At 38.2% G+C, this 12,763-nt stretch overlaps 1 pseudogene across 1 annotated transcript; it reads right to left on the reverse strand.

The window, feature by feature from the left end:
- Window positions 1-5,422: 5,422 nt before the first annotated feature.
- Window positions 5,423-10,767, reverse strand: LOC309860934 (serine protease inhibitor Kazal-type 12-like; annotated as a pseudogene). Its single transcript has 3 exons — window positions 10,707-10,767; window positions 8,611-8,636; window positions 5,423-5,552 (listed from the first exon to the last, which is right to left on the reverse strand). The product of its transcript is annotated as a serine protease inhibitor Kazal-type 12-like (transcript).
- Between the last annotated feature and the right edge of the window lie 1,996 nt (window positions 10,768-12,763).

The raw sequence follows: 12,763 nt of genomic DNA on the forward strand, positions 1-12,763 counted from the left end.
ATTGCTGGTTGCACTGAGTAAGGCAGTGCTTTTTCTATGTCACTGTTCTCCAAGCCATGCCAAAGGGTGTTTTGGATAATTGCTTTTAATTCTCTAATTTTCTTAAATGGAATATTTAATTTCTTCTTTAATGATGGGAATCCTTCCACCTTTAGAATTGTCTACCATTGTCATCTTCCTATACAGTTGGGAGTCATGTCAAAATTTTGTCTTGGAGTAGGCTCACGACATGAGGGCATGACCATTTACCAGTGAAGGCAAAGGGGTGTCCCACATATCTTGGAGTGGGATTCTACGTCAAGGCTACTTTTGTAGTGTTCTTCGTGTTTGGGTGGAAATAACAAGAACATTAGGGTCAGATGACCTAAGGTGTCTGTCACTCCTCATTTTAGTTGTGTAATCTTTTGCAAGTTAATCTCTCTGTCTCTTTGTCTCTCCATCTGTCTCTTTTCCTATCTCCCTTTCCTCTTATTTCAAAACTCATGATACTAATACCCTATTGAAGGAGTCCAATTTTGCAAAGTATTTTGTTGTGGTTTGGAAGGAGAAAGTTCATTCTTGAAGTTTAGTGATCTCGGTTTCTGATTGTGAGCTGTCTTCTAACATCCCATGTCCAGTTACCCGATTCAGATCCAAGAAGCCATCTGTCATGCAGCTAAAGGGAAGGAAGCTTTGAGATCCTTACTAGCTCTCTTCTGAGGAATACTTTAGCCACTGTGTTTCCTTTCAATTCTTCCTTCAGGGGAATAGCACATGGCAGGTTTTGTTCTTTGAACCTCACATGTGTGAAGATTGAGCACAGTACAAGATGGAAGGCAGCAGCTACATAGCATTCACTAGAATATTCAGACATAGATGCAAATAGGTTGAACTGAATTCAGCAGAAAAGCAGAATATTTGGTCGGGTTTTTGAAGTATAATTCATATTGCATAGAAGACATAACATTTCTTAAATTCAGAGTCAGAGGGAGGCTTGCCATCTGGTTACCAAGTCTCATTAAATAGTTCACAATATTTAGAAAGAGCCAAAAGCTCAGGCACTAGGTAATCACTAAAGGCACTAGATAATCACTGAAGGCCCTTTACCGTTTCTCGGTTGACTTATTAATTGGTCATTTCACCCAATCTTCGCCCACATAGAGGCATTAGTTTCAGAACACAGAGTCCTGCAGGGTAGCAGATGCTTGAGATAGAATCTTGGGCAACTTCTCTTGGGTGTCAATTTTTGCACTCAGCACATAGTGCTCATCAGTTTGATACAAACTGAAATTCAGATATATTTAATTTTATCATTATTTATTGAGATGATGCATATATCTGATACCCACACTAAAATGTACCATTGATGTCACCTACTGTTACTATACCTGTGGGAGTATTTGGGATTAGAACCATGACTCTTTCATGTGTTTGTTAATTTCACATTATATACAGTTATATACAGATATAACTGGCCACATTTATGTGTACATATATTATGAGTATATGTGGCCATTTATTGTCTGTGGCCCAATCACATAGAGACGGCCTGTGACATCTTACACCATAACATACTTAAGGCTGCTTTCTAGACCTTTTGTGAAAAGACTCAGAAACCTTGAAATTGTGAGCCCAGGCTATGTGTACCCCCATAACTTCCCACAGGAGAGAAAATAGATTGGCCAAAGACATAAATTTATTTGTTCACATACCATCTCTGTCACACCAGTATACTGATTCAAATATTTTCAAAATATTTGACTTCCAACTTGTATGCCCTGTATTAAGAATAATAACAGATATTTAGTAAACACCCAGGACCAGACTCTGTGCCAAGAACTTTATATGAATTATCTCATTCAGTTCTCAAAACAACCTGTTTTATAGGTATTTCTTCATTATTCCGATGAAAGAAACAGAGATTGTTATGGAATTTTGTGACAGAGCCCATCTTCTAAATTATCTCTCTTAATTGCTATAAAATATCTTCTGCCTGGGTTAAAACTCAAACAATATGACCGACCTTTTCATCTAGATCGGGTGTCCCCTGCCTTCCTCTCAAATAATAACAAAATCTAAAAAAAAAAAAAAAATCCCCTCAAAATTATTCTCTATTGATAGAATGGGCTGCTTCTTTATTGTGAATTTTCCAAAACCAAGAGTACTCGATGAGGTGCTTGAAACTGTTGTGACTTAAAGTGAGATGCAGAGCTCATATACCATCAGGAACTAGGAGCTAATGAGAACGAGTCGCGGGGCCCTGTGGGAATAATTCATCCAAAGAAGTCAGAAGTTAATCTTTGTTGTTACTAAGGAGCACAGGCACCATGTCAGCAGGTCCTTTCCCTTTTCCAGAGTTTCTAGAAATCCAGTTTTTTTATGTGAACTTCTTTAGTATTCAAATATTGGTATCTACGAAAAGAAGTGACTGTGTGTGGGCTAGGAAAATCCTGAAGCCTTGTTTTCCATTTGTTGGAGACCTTTTACACTAGCAACAGTGTGCTGAAAAGTATGTGATACTGGCATTCCCTCAGTGCTGATCTTAGTTTTTCTGCATACTCAGTTTGAGACTTTGGAAACAACCTTCTCTAATATATCATTTTTCACAATGTTTCTGGATTTTTTCTTCTGCTTCCCCCCCTTCTCCTTCCTTCCTTCCAAAATACCAGCAGCATCTTTATTTGAATGCCAATGTTTGTCAACCATTAAATTGATTTTTTATTATACAATTCAATACAAGAGGCAATCTTCAGTTTGTATGCAACGTGACTCTGAAAAAAAGACTCGTTGGAAAATCCTTCCTGCTTTTAGTTGAAAAACACTTCTTTCACAAGAAACTCATGTTTTAAAACTATCTTTATACATGAATTGCCCCATTAATATGCCTGGTACAGGTTTAGTGTGAGAGGTTTGTTTGTTTGTTTTAAATTTAAATACTAGTTAGTTAACATAAATGGTAAAATTGATTTCAGGTGTAGAATTTAGTGATCCATCACCTACGTATTCCATTCTTTTCAACCCAGCAAATTTCTTGTATGTCATTGATCAGCTAAAAATGCCATCCCTGCAATGAGGTTTTCTATTAACGCACGGCAGTAATTTCCTATAATTCTTAGGCTATGAATTTCTTTAGCTTGGCTCCCAAGGCTCTTTATGAACTGATGCCTTTCATCATTGATCACACCAACCTTCGATTTCCATTTCTGAGTTTTGATTTTTGAATTGTGTGTTATTATTTTTTAAATTATTATTATTTTTTATTTTTATTTTTCAGATTGTTTTGTTTTGTTTGTTTGTTTGTTTTTCTCTTTGCTTGGAATACTCTGCCTCCAAATTTGCATGGGACTAAATCCTTTTTAAGCTGTCAAGATTCAGTTTAGAGTTACCAATTTCAAATAATTCCTCTCTCTAAACTGTACCCGCCCTTCTCCCTCTCAGGTCTCAATTTGATTTCCTTTACCAATTTATTGATAACGGAAAAATTACTGTTATCCCTTTTTTTTCTTTTTAGAGAGAGGAAGAGAACATGCAAGTGGGGGAGGTGGAGGGAGGGGTGGGGGGAGGGGCAGAGGGAGAGGAGAGAGAGAGAATCCCAACTAAGTTGGCTCCATGCCCAGGGCAGAGCCTGCCTCAGGACTCAATCTCATCAACTGGAGATCACAACCTGAGCTGAAATCAAGAGTCAGATGCTCAATTGACTGAGCCACTCAGGCACTCCCTGAAAATATGTTTTTAAAATATTTTTTGTGGGGCACCTGGGTGGCTCAGTGGGTTAAGCCGCTGCCTTTGGCTCAGGTCATGATCTCAGGGTCCTGGGATCGAATCCCGTATTGGGCTCTCTGCTCACCGGGGAGCCTGCTTCCTCCTCTCTCTCTCTGCCTGCCTCTCTACCTACTTGTGATCTCTCTCTGTCAAATAAATTAAAAAAATCTTAAAAAAATTTTTTTTTTGTGCACCCACTTAAATCTTAAAGCATGACACTTTAAAATAGAGAACTTCACCCCATTCTTGGGATGGTAGCTGGTATCTCATAAGTATTGAAAAATTATTTGGGTAATTAACAAAAGGAGTAATTCATTCACTGCGATTTTTAAAAAAAACAGAAGCATATCAAACTACATTTTAGTTAGTTGGGATACATTTGTCTCTCCAAGTAGTCTATAAACAGTCTGAAGATGCCAAGCTTGTCTGTCCATCTTTAGATCTCTAAGTACCTACAACATGTCAATAAATGTATACTTTCAAGGTTTTTCACATTCTACCACTCATAGAAGCTGACGCTATTTTAGATAACAGTGGAGTAAACTGATAAAGCTGGTAAAACTGATACAACCCAAGACAACTGTCCTTGGGCTTCAGCTTTTCCTGAACCTCTTCAGCTGCTTCGATGACCAAAGGGACCCACAGTCTGTCCAATGTGGTACTTATTTCTTGTCTCCTCATACAAGCTGAGAAGCTCTAAAAGCCACTCAGTGTGCCTCTTAGGGCAAAATACTTCCCCAACTATACGATATACTACAGAACGCTAATTTGGGTCAGATAATATATATTTTCTTGGGCCAAGCTTTGTTACCTTGAGCTCATCTGCATAAGTCTGAAGAGCCGAGATTCAAAGTGCTGGTGAGTGAATTCTGGGTTTGAAAAGTGTAGTAACAATCTATGCCCGGTGTTTGTTTTCAAGTGGTAGCATTTCAGACTCAGGTGGTCTAACTAAATCAAACAGGTGGCTCCACTGTGACCCAAAAAGAACACCAAAGAACACCAATGGTGAAAGTCTGCCAAGTAACTTTACTCAAACTGTTGTCCTTCATGCATGATAACAGGTGGGAAATACCCCACAAAAGGTAGTGAGTAACAGGGACCAAATCTTCTGATGCCAAGGACAAATGGAACACTATTCTTAGCTTGCAGGGTCAGAGGAATCAGCATTTCCCGTTGTGTTTGAAACCAAGTTTTCCATTTTTTTTTTTCCCTGAAAGAAAAGCGATGGGGCTCACCTCACCTTCCAATTTTTCCCAACTCCCTTCTCCTTTCTATGGACTCTGAAAAGCAATCTGAGGGGTTTGAAGGCGGGGGGTGGGAGGTTGGGGTACCAGGTGGTGGGTATTGGAGAGGGCACGGATTGCATGGAGCCCTGGGTATGGTGCAAAAATAATGAATACTGTTATGCTGAAAATAAATAAAAAAATTTAATCACTCAAAAAAATAAAAGTAGATAAAACTAAAAAAAAAAAAGCGATGGGGCTCAGAATGAAATGTAGTAGAAATGGGAAAGGATACTTAACACTTTCTAGGTCTCCTTGGGGATAATTAGTTTGTCTAATTCTAATTAAGAGCTGTCTGTACAATACTTAGAACAGGAAAGTCTTAACCAGTACCTTCTCAGGCCTATTCCCCACTGGCCCAAACTAAGCGTGCATTTCTAGAAGCCACTTCTATGTGCTTACGTAGCTGCCTTGCAGAATTCACAGCCATTGAGGTTAAGTTTGCCCATCAGAACCACACACTGGTTTTTGGATCTCGAGACAGGGTTTTCTCCCTGTAGCTAGTTTCTCATAGTCGCTGCAAAAAGCCTGGAATTTAAATGAAAGGCTTTTTTTACTTCATGAATAATGCCATTGACATCATTAGTTCACTCATGGAACGAAAAGATAGGCTAAATTTATGCTTAGAAATTCTTTGAAAAAGCATATATTTTATTATTCCAATGAAGATATATGTAGAAAATAAAAAGTAGTAAAAGTTACATGCTGTCCAAGCACCCAGAGATGTCCTTTGCAAGCATTTGTTGTTCTTTTTTTTTTTTTTTTTAAGATTTTATTCATTTATATGACAGGCAGAGATCACAAGCAGGCAGAGAGGCAGTCAGAGAGAGAGGTGGAACAAGGTTCCCTGCTGAGCAGAGAGCCCGACTTGGAGCTTGATTCCAGGACCCTGGGACCATGACCTGAGCTGAAGGCAGAGGCTTCAGGCACCACCCAGGTACCCCAAGCATTTGTTGTTCTTGCCATTTCTTCTGTATGCATTGCATTTCCAGTTTTATATTAAAAATAGAATCACAGAAGTGCCTGGGTGGCTCAGTGGGTTACTCTGCCTTCGGCTCAGGTCATGATCTCAGGGTCCTGGGATCCGGACCTGCATCGGGCTCTCTGCTCAGCAGGGAGCCTGCTTCCCCCTCTCTCTCTCTGCCTGCCTCTCTGCCTACTTGTGATCTCTATCTGTCAAATAAATAAATAAAATCTTAAAAAAAATAGAATCACACTATAAATATGCCCCATTCATTCTTTATCACTTTACCTTTTCTGTACCATTATGCACATCCTGGAAAGCACAATTTTTGTGGTGTAATACTCCATTCTAAAGACATGAAATGATTTATTTTACTAATTCCCCATTGTTGTATATATATATTTTAAATAATCAAATTCTCCTTTTATTTTCCTTCTTATTTATCATGATTTTGTTTTAAAAGATTTCTCCTATTGCTATTTAGCTTCCATTTTAATTACCTTTTGCATGATTCCATAAGGAAAGCAATTTAATTTCTTTACTGGGTACTCAATAAACATTGATTGAGTTGCCAACCTTGTGCCAGTGAGTTGAATTTCCAAGGTCGTCTAAATTTCTAGTGAAAATTTTACAATCAAATTTTTCCTCAAGAAAGTAACTGTTGCTTAAAAAGAGTTGAGATTAGGAGATAAGACAAGTACATGTGATTTTAGGTTACATCCCGTACTAGAACGATGGTATTTTGGGGGACAACTGGTGAAATTTGGATAAGATGATAGATTAGTTAACAGTTACGTGTCAATGTTAAGATCCTGATTTTGATGACTGTGCTAAAGTTATGTAAAATATTAAGAAGGTATTTCTTCAAACTATTTTTACTGTTTTTTCTTTAAATCAAATTATTTCAAAATGAAAAGGTCATAAAAACTTTAAAAAATAAGTACAAAGAAGTCCACTTAGACCATTCCATCAGCATATTTTAAACTAAGTTTGTAGGTTAGATATGTAGATGAAAAAAGGCGCATCTCACAATTTGGTAATAGGCTAATTTTTGGAAAGTAGAAATTTCACATGGAATAGTCTTACATTTTGAGAGAATGGGCACAATTTAATGATGGCACAGACAGTAGCTGCCGGTTGTCTTTCGGATAAAGAGTAGCATCGGCAAAGGCATCTGAGAGGTCTTGGCCAGGGAGAGACTGTGGGCCATCTGGTATGGGCAGTGCCCTGGTTGCAGGGGGGTAAAGAATGAATGAGGGGAAACAGGGACACTGCCCACAGATCAGAAATGGACTGAAATGCAAAGCTAAAGAATTTAGATATTACCTTCTGAGCAGGTGAAAAATATGATTTTAAAATAGAGGATCAAGTGACAGAAGTTAAACATTAGAATATTCTTTGGTATCAGTGTGCAGGATATTTCATGAGTGGATTAAAGTTTCAAAAGCACTGAAGTTGTTTTTCCTTATATCCCTTTATAATCATTTTATGAAAAATATTTAATATTGAATTAGAAAGGCAAAATTATAAATGTAACTTAATTATTAAAATGTAATTATAAAACATCATTTAATAATAATTTGTATTTAGCATTTATTATGTGCTAAACACTCTCATGGGCTGTATATAAACTAACTCATAATACTGAAGTAAGTGCTATTATTAGCTGAATTTGATTGATAAAGAAACTGAGGCACAGAACACTGACATACGTTACTTCAAATCAAACATTTAGGGAGTTATAGGGCTGGAATAGGAGCCTACATATTCTCTTTCACAAAGGTCATATTTCAGTAAATAAGATAAACTGCTCCACTGTATTTTTTTGTATTTGAAGATATATATCTATTTTTTAACGTAGGTCTTATTATTATTGTTACTATTACTTTCATTGTAGACCTTCTCAAGAATGTTGATCCTGTAATTATTACTTGCTAACACAAACTGCAGCGGATTCCCCATTTATGAGTCTGGCATAGACTCACTGTGTATACTCAAGCAGACTAACTGAAATACTGAAATTTAGAGCTGTGGTTCTCAAATTTTAATGTGCCAAAATGGCAGGGGACTTCTTAAAATGAAAATTCCTTGGCCTCAAAATCCCTAGATGTCCTAATTCAATTGATAGTGTAATATGGATGTATAAGAAGCAGGAATGTGTGTTTTTATGAAGCACTTGTAGGGATGTTATGAATAAGGTACACAGATCCAGAGTTACCGGATGTCCTGAGTTGCCTGGGATGCTCTCCATTTTCTTATTATCTTCTTGCTAGAACTACTGTACACAGTACTTCCACTTCCAAAATTATCCTGATTTGGAAAATAAATGATATTCACGCCACGGTTTAATAAATACTGCCTATAAATGCCTTCTATGGAAATGCGACATCTGACTAATTTAAGGAGGATGGGAGGTGAGTTTCAAGTCCTTTGGTGGATCTGCATCAGTGATGATCCTTTGTCTATGTCAGTGTGTCAGGCCACCATTCTGTCTTCTCACCAAGCTAGCCAAATGAACTCTGAAGATCTTAACAGAACAGCCATGTACCCTTCAGCTCTAGATCTGCTATTGTTGTAAGGCAACTTCTTATGATTGAAGAGGACCCATGGGAGAGTACATACCTGAGAACCTCCTTGGCTTACAGCCTCTGCAGTAAGAGAACACACACTGATAAATCACAACAGCTCAGAAGAATCCCAGAATTTAACAGCTAAAATTATCCTTGGTGATAGTCCCTTACAACTGTCTTGTTTTATGGAGGAAAAACTGAGGCCCAGAGAAGGGAAGAAGATTTCTCAGGACACACAACCTGTTAGCCACACAATGGAACTAGATGACAGATTACAAATGTTCAGTACAAAGCTCTTTTCCTTTCATTTGCTATTTATGATCTATGTGGCTTTTATCCAAACATGTGGCTCACTTCCTTAAGATTTATCTTAAAACTGAGCTATTCTGGGGAGCCTGGGTGGCTCAGTGGGTTAAAGCCTCTGCCTTTGGCTTTGACTTCCAAGGTCCTGGGATCGAGCCCCATGTCAGGCTCTCTGCTCAGTGGGAGCCTGCTTCCCCCACTCTCTCTCTGCCTATTGTGACCTCTCTTTCTCTGTGAAATAAATAAAAAATCTTAAAAAGCAACAGCAACAAAAAAACTGAGCTATTCCTGAAGGGAGGAAGGCACAGTCTAGATCTATTCTTTATCAAAGAAGCATATATTTAACCAGAAAAGAAGTTGAGAATTCCAAAATTCTGAAGTCATTTGATTAAGGGATAACCAAGATAACTGGCAAACAAGTGGTAACATAATAATAGAATATAAAAGAATTTCAAGAGCACTTTAAAAAGTCACGTGATTCACCATCATTCCCATTAACACTATCTACCATGTACTTGGGAGATTTCTATGTTTTAAGCACTATATTAAATCTTATATACATTAAGTCATTCCAATTATCCCAGAGAGAAGGAAGTTGAGTTCTGGGGCAAATAACTTGTCTAAGGGGCGCCTGGGTGGCTCAGTGGGTTAAGCCGCTGCCTTCGGCTCAGGTCATGATCTCGGGGTCCTGGGATTGAGTCCCGCATCGGGCTCTCTGCTCAGCAGGGAGCCTGCTTCCCTCTCTCTCTCTCTCTCTGCCTGCCTCTCCATCTACTTGTGATTTCTCTCTGTCAATAAATAAATAAATAATCTTAAAAAAAAAATAACTTGTCTAAGGACATACACTTTGTAAATGGCCGAGCCAGCATTCAAACCCAGGTCTTCCAGACTTTAGAGCTAAGGTAGTGAAGCATAATCTTTTATTGAAAGAAGTCTTAGAGCAGGTGAAGTTCACACTCTATATTTTAATGTGATGAGATAGAAGCCAGAGAAAAGGAGTAAGTTGCTCCTTATTTAAAAAAAAGATAGGAACATAATGAGGATTAGAAGTGAAATCTTAGCATCCCAGTTGTAGGCACTTTTTACTTCTCTCTCTAGGAGTCTCTCTTTCTAATAATCTCTTTACTTTGCTTGGGTGAGTAAGAACGAGTCAGCTTTCTGTAAAACGAAAGCTTCTCCGAAAAATTCTCGCAGTTGAACTCCTTAGATAAGAATTTTTTTTTAAAGATTTTATTTATTTATTTGACAGACAGAGATCACAAGTAGGCAGAGAAGCAGGCAGAGAGAGAGGAGGAAGCAGGCTCCTTCCTGAGCAGAGAGCCCAATGCGGGGCTCGATCCCAGGACTCTAGGATCATGCATGACCTGAGCCGAAGGCAGAGGCTTTAACCCACTGAGCCACCCAGGCACCCCTAGATAAGAATTTCTTAAAGGTGATTCTAAATGAAAATTTCTGATTTCACTATAAATTGTTTCCTTGAGGAATGAAGCCTCTGCTGTTAATTGTGGTCTGCTGAAGGGAACACAATTAATTGGCCTGGAACTCCTAGATTACCCACTTGGAGCCCACATGACCCAGGACAGACCATCTCATCCTACGAGATGTAACATTTTTTTTTCAATAGGATAAAACCATCTCTGGTGTAGCATTGTACTAATAACTAAAGTAGTCAATTTGTAAATAAAAGTTCCTTCTCCATTAAAAATGTGATGGGCAGCTACCATCATTAACCATCCTAATTATCATCATTATCAATGTCATCATTAACAGCATCACATCACATCAAGACTGCTGACACTAAATGATCTGGTCCAGAATGTCTTTTATCATATATATAGTACTCACCTGTGAAGATGAACAGATAGGCCATGCTGACCAAAAGCAGAAAGCTGCCTGATGGCTCCATGGTCGGTGAGGCCTGCAAGGTCTGTAGGGAAAGTGTTAATAGAGTCCACCACCGTAGATGTTCTATGGGCTGTATTTTTAAGTGGATTTGTATGTATGCATTGAAGTATATACATTTTCAACCAGCCAGATTCTTCACCCTGATTGTGTAATCTATTTTCCCAGCGATTAAAGACACCAGAAACCAAAGAAGATTGTTTCATGCCTTTTGCAAACAATCAGGGACAATGGCCAAAAGTGATGTTTGGACAGAATGAAATGAATTCCATGTAACACACACAGTTGGCCCCCATCAGCAGCACATGGTGATAATTGCAATCAAGTCATTTTGTTCTAATTTGCTTATTTTGATCTATCTGCCCCCAGCAGAACTTTGGGCCAGAAAGCTTCCATCTGGCGGTAACCTGTATAAGATATGTACAACATTAATAATATTTTGTGTCATGGGTACTAGGACAGTGAAAATGCTGATGTGAGGGATTTTGAGGTAGAGGAATTCACTAGGCTGACTATGGACATAACCCTAATACTCATTACATTAAAGATTCAGACATGCAAGGTGAATGTGAATTGGAGACTTTGTCTTTCAACCCCTTGCTTTTAGGGAGCACGTGTGTATTGGTTCCTATTCAATATTTTTATTCTAGCAAGTTTTTCACAGGTGGATTTCAGTCATTGTTCATAAATGCCATCCACACTTACCTTCTTTCTCCTTCTCAAATACACAATGTGCCCTTCTCCTTAGGGCTCTTGTACTTACTCTTTCCTCTGCTAGGAAAAATCTTGGTTGAAAGATTTGAATAGTTCATTTTTCTAGAAATATCAGTTTACATATTACTTGCTCACCAGTGAAGATTTCTCTGACAATTCAAAGTACACCCACCCCTCATCAGATTAATTGTGCTTACCACTTTCTTTGTTCTTATTAATATCTACAATTATCTTCCTCATTTAAGTATTTACTTGTATATTTTCCCACCAAGGAAATACATATCTACACACAGTCATACGCACAAATGTACACACCTACATGCTAGGATATGAGCTCATGGCTCTTTCCCACTACTGTGTCTCCATGTCTCCATGCATAAAATAAGGTCTTGCCCATAGAAGCCTGTAGAATGATACTAATTTTACAAATGCTAACTGATAAAAATTCCTTCCTTCCTTCAAAAATAATAATTGAGCACCCATTATTTCAAGTATTACCAGATGCTGAAAATGTAGTGAAAACAAAGACAGATTCATAGAGCTTACCTTCATTTTTTTCTCAGAAGACACTTGTTGGGTGGAACCTACTGATTCCAGGAAATTTATTAGATTCTGCAAATTTAAAGATGAGTAAGAGGGCCACCTGGGTGGCTCAGTTGGTTGGGCAACTGCCTTCAGCTCAGGTCATGATCCCGGAGTCCTGGGATCAAGTCCCACACTGGCTCCCAGCTCCACGGGGAGTCTGCTTCTTCTTCTGACCTTCTCCCCTCTCATTTTCTCTCTCTCTCTCAAATAAATAAATAAAATCTTGGAAAAAAGAAAAGAAAAGATGAGTAAGAGAGGTTCACAGGTAGGAGGAGAAGAAAGCAATTTGGTTAATGTTATATACAAATAAGTAGGGGACCCCTGAGGAGAGCACATTTTGGGGGGCAGTGAGGGGTGGTGGGGGAAAGGCTGAGAAGGGTGGTCAGGATCAGCCATCACAGAGGATTTGACCTTCAGACATAAGAAAGTTGGAGGCACATAAAATGCTAACCAGCATTCTAATAATAAAGATTAATGCAATACAAAATAAAAAATTAATATAAAAAAGAAATAAGGTATAATTTGAGAAATAGTTAGACTCAAATGCAGAGACAGGCCTTAAGTTGAAAGGTTTATAGGTGATGCTGAGTTTTGTCATAACTCTTGTGCTTGAGGTTCGTTAAGATTCCTGGATCTATGGGTTTATAGTTTTCATCAACTTAGAAATTTTGTTAACTATTATTTTTTTTTAAATATTTTTT

This window comes from Mustela nivalis, assembly GCF_964662115.1.
Source record: "Mustela nivalis genome assembly, chromosome: 3".
In the NCBI taxonomy this organism is placed as follows: Eukaryota; Metazoa; Chordata; class Mammalia; order Carnivora; family Mustelidae; genus Mustela; species Mustela nivalis.